Genomic DNA, 4,980 nt, shown 5'->3' on the forward strand with positions numbered 1-4,980 from the left:
AGGAAATATATATTGTTTGATTTAGCGATTTAAGGATTCTTTTTAATATTAAAAATAAAAATTTATGCATTTGATTCACTTTGTGAAGATGTCACCAAGGTAGAGTGCTTACATCCGTAGAAGTAGAAGGAAGGGAGGAAGAGAGGGATAATAGGTAGTTCATTCCTGATTTTTGGTGGATATTTTAGCTAACGATTGTGGCCACAGAAAAAACTAGATATTCTTGGAAGAAGTTAGTTATGGCCGTTGGTATCCAACCCAAGTATTACAATGTTGAATTTCATATAAATTTGAATCTCCTGTTGAGAGGAAAATGGGAAAGATCATCCTGAAAACAAATTAAATTCCATCCAGGAAAAAGAAAAAGAAAAAGCCAAATAAAAAAGGGAAGAATTATGCAAGGTGCTATTCTCTTCTGGCTTTTCTTAACTTCTTTTACCTGGATTGTTAATGGAGAAAGAATCCTTGGAGAAAAAGCAGTTGCAACGACCCCTAAAAAGACAGCAGCTGCACCAGGAGGCTCCGGCGGCACTTTTGACGTTATGCGTTATGGCGCTAAAGGAGATGGAAGAAGCGACGATACCAACGTAATCAATCCTCAATTCTTAATTCTCATTCTCATTCTTTTTTTTTCTTCTTTTTTTTTTTTTCTTCTTTTTCTTTTATGGTTTGCAGAGAGAGATTATGAACCCTAAATTTTGCAGGCTTTCATGGCGGCTTGGAAAGAAACATGTCAATCTTCAGGTTCAGCAACACTTTCCATACCAAAAGGAAGCTTCTTAGTTGGTCCCCTTAAATTCAAGGGGCCCTGCAAAAACACTGGTTCCCTTACTGTCCAGATGCAGGTGTATTTCTATAGCAAAAAAACCATTTCTTTCTACTCAAAACAGATTGGATTGTCCCCTAACCTGAGGTTTTCAATTATCTGTATAGGGTGACTTGAAGGCAATCACGGATTTGGGCAAGTATGATTCGGATGATTGGGTCGAGTTTGGATGGGTGACCGGATTGACGTTGACCGGAGGTGGGACTTTTGATGGCCAAGGCGCTGTATCATGGCCTGCCAATAAATGCCCTAAAAGTCTCACCAATTGTAAAGTTCTTCCAACAGTATGTGGATATGGATTCAACTATTTTACTTGCTGGTTTTGTGTAATCTATCACTAGGGTTTCATTAACAAAGGTAACTTATTTTGTTGCAGAGTGTGAAGTTTGTTAGCATGACCAAAACAGTAGTGAAGGGGATAAAGTCTTTAAATAGCAAGTTCTTCCACATTGCTTTGCTCACTGCCAGAGACTTCCAAGGGAGCGATATCACAATCATCGCACCAGGAGACAGCCCTAACACGGATGGAATCCACATAGAACGAAGCAGATGGTGTTAGCATCTCTAATTCTGTAATTGGTACCGGCGATGATTGCATCTCCATCGGACAAGCCAATTCCAATGTCCACATCAATGGTATCACCTGCGGACCTGGTCACGGCATCAGGTTGGTGCATGAATCAATCTTGATCTTAAATCCTGCTACAAAACCTCAAATTCATTCACGAATTTTGTTGATATGATTTCTTCTTGTAGTGTTGGAAGCTTGGGGAAATACCCGAAGGAAGGTGATGTGAGAGGGCTTACTGTTGAAAATTGTAAATTAAGTGGAACAACGAATGGAATTAGGATCAAGACATGGCAAAACTCACCCGACGCCTGGTGCGGCTTCTAACATGACCTTTGAACACATTGAAATGAAAAGTGTTACTAATCCAATCATCATCGACCAGACATATTGTCCTTACGCCAAATGTGATGAAAAGGTTAGTAGCTAGAAACCACCAAATTCGTTCATTGCTGCAACTTTTTTGCTTCGTTGAGGCATTTTAACAAACACTTTGGAACATGACAAATGGATTTATATTGCAGGCACCATCAAAAGTTGCGTTGAGTGACGTGTCCTTCAGGCACATTACAGGAACTTCAGCTTCTCCAGTGGCGGTGACATTGGAGTGTAGCCAAGGGGTGCCATGTAAGAATGTGAATCTTGAAGATATTCACTTGGAACCCTGCAATGAGGAGGAACCGCAACTACGTCATCGTGTCGGCATGTCAATGCCAAATATATTGGAACCCAGATTCCTCCACAGTAAATCCACCACCGTAAACATAGGGTTCGGCTCCTCTCCAGAGGGTGAATATCTCCCCCGGGGGGCCCACTGAAATCTAACATCTTGCCAGGTGGAATATACCGATTCAAGGATTCTTTTTACCATAATTTTAATCTATGCCCCCTTTAGCCAATGGAGGGTTAGTACGATGGCCAGGAACCTGACTTCTCTCGAAAGTGAGAAGTCGTGGGATCAACCCTGCCGGCGGCATATGTAATATCTCCACCCCCAATTTCCCTATGTATAACCAACTAAGAACACTCAGTTGGTTAACAGTTAATTCAATAAATTTTATGATGAAAATACCTTTGTGTTCTTTTGGATTTCGTTTTTTTCTTTACTAATGTTGGGTCCCCTTAATGTAATATATTATGTGTGCGTCCCATTCAAACTAACAGTATTTTTCGTTATTAAGTATATTCAAATTTCAAATGTGACGGGACCAAAATGCCCCTTAGGTTATTTAATACATTGTGTTAATATATGGTTTTTTTTTGGGGGGGGGGGAGAAATTTAATATACTGTTTTAAAAAGAGATAATTGGTCATTAAGCGTTAATTATATCGTTAATATATATAATAACACAATGTATTAAATAATATGAGGGCATTTTTGTCCTTCTCCTTTTGAAATTTGAATATACTTAACGGCGGCTAACAATGTTTGTCTAGTTGGGACCCACACGTAATGTATTACACTAAGGGGACCCAACATTAGTTTGTGGTCCACTAAGGGAACCCACATGTATGAAACATTTTTTTTTTTAACCTACCAAAATAAATACGAGGAAAAAAAAACTTACCAAACTAAACAAAATCACATCTTTCTTTCGTTTTGATTTCTTTTATTTTATCTTTATCCTTATTTTTTGGTAAGGGTTCTTACTTTTATTCGACCTACCTAACAAATCTACAAAAAGAACAAAAAATAAGAACTTATCAAAAAATTCCCTCACAAAAACGCAAGTGAAGTTTGAAGCTTCAAACCTCTGCAACTTAAGGCGGAAGGCCAAAAATCTACTTCGAATCCATTGATTTAGCTCTTCATTTTTTGGTATTAAAGTATTGGTTTTCAACTTGATCAGAGGTTTTGATCCTCTTCTTGAATCCTTTGTTGAGTTCTAAATTTCAGCAGCAAGAGCTCTGATCACCATGAAAGAGAATCTGTTATGGGCGACGGTAGAGGCCTAAGTCATTATGGAGATTATTGTCAGAACAAACACCGCAAAGTAGCGAATTGGAAAAGAAACAAAAATGAAAACATATAGGGATTTAACGTGGTTCACACACCGATGTGGTATACTACGTCCACGGGCGAAGAATAAGAGATTTTCCACCTTGTAAATTAAAGACAAAATGAGATCTTACAACCAATCGCTAAGAACGACATTACAAGAACTCTAATCGAAAAATCTCAAATCTCTTAGTAATGTGGTAGGTGAACATAAGATACATATCTATAGATTCTAATCAGGTAAACGGGTCGGGCCCAAGCCCACCTCTTCCACCACAGATCTCCGCAAACGGGTCATTCAGGTCGCCCACTAAAATATGTCGGTGCAGGTTCATCTTCCAAATCGGGTATAAGAATTCGGGTCAAAGCATAACAATTCTAAGACCAGATTTTTATCAGAGGTTGCAACATCGAAGGATTACTATTTACCTAACTTGATATGTTCTGATAAAATTTTAATTCATTTTGTTTTGTGTTGTACATGCTCGAGCGCTTTTGGTTGTCAAAATCCATGAGAAATAAAAATGAGATTTAACAGCAAAGGAAGAGATATTTTTGAACTCTGGGCGTTGACATTGAATAGAAAGTTGACTGCAGAGAACAAGTTCTTCTTTCACAAGTCGCAGGTTTGGTGAGTTTTGTTCCTTCTTATTTATTTGAAGAGCTAAATGTAAGCAAACAGTTGGTCTTCCTCTTTGGTTTGAGAAGTTGAAGAGGAACGGATTGTTTTTCACCATTGTTTTCAAACCCTACCATTTATTTGCAGGGAGTTAGTTTGATGATTGGGTGAAATAAAAGAAAGAGACTGAAAATAATACAAGGGTATTTTGGTCACAAAAATTGTAAAATCAACGGTTTTTGTAAAGTTGTATATAGTTGCTCATTTCTACAAACCACAGGGGAACCAAATGCAGAAGAAATCTATTTTGAACAAAAGGTGACTAGAACAAACTTCAAAATGTCCAGATGAAATTTACTTTTTATCTTATTTTCTTTCCTTGTACCCTAATCAAGAGGTCCAAATTACCTATGCGAGAGAGAGAAATTGTACCAAACGTTCAGATGAAAATTACTTTTATCTTATTTTGAACAAAAGATGACTGGGCTCATTGTCTAGTTATTTTGAACTGATAAGATAGTGACCAACTAATAAAGCTGTAACTCTTTTTATCTGTTAGGAACTTGTGAATCGAATGCAAAATTGTTAATATTAGAGCGATCAATCACACACAATCGAATAGAAAAGAAGGAAGAAGGAGACACAGATTTTACCCTGGTTCACCTCACGCATGTCATCATTCATCAAGAAATAAATCAACACATTGCCTCATTGGCCATCAGAATTGACCCTTAGGTGATGATAAAATCTGGATTAGAACAATGTTCAGCAAGGGGAATACATGTTACATTTAATCATGTACACTGGGCATCGGAGATTGTGACCTTCATTTATGCATCTCTCTGTGTTGTGATTACCAAGTGAGGAAAATCCCTCTTCCCTACACACCACAATGAAGCTGAAGCATCTGTGATTGCTATAGGATATTGGCCATGTTTACTATTTTCACAACTCATCTCTGGAAGAAG

General features: G+C 37.9%; 1 pseudogene; it reads left to right on the forward strand.

The window, feature by feature from the left end:
• Positions 1–395: 395 nt before the first annotated feature.
• On the forward strand, positions 396–2,142 carry LOC148999195 (exopolygalacturonase-like; annotated as a pseudogene).
• The last annotated feature ends 2,838 nt before the right edge of the window (positions 2,143–4,980 follow it).

Source organism: Hakea prostrata, unplaced genomic scaffold (genome assembly GCF_041222555.1).
Source record: "Hakea prostrata isolate BN-2017 unplaced genomic scaffold, UWA_Hpros_2 contig_27, whole genome shotgun sequence".
In the NCBI taxonomy this organism is placed as follows: domain Eukaryota; kingdom Viridiplantae; phylum Streptophyta; class Magnoliopsida; order Proteales; family Proteaceae; genus Hakea; species Hakea prostrata.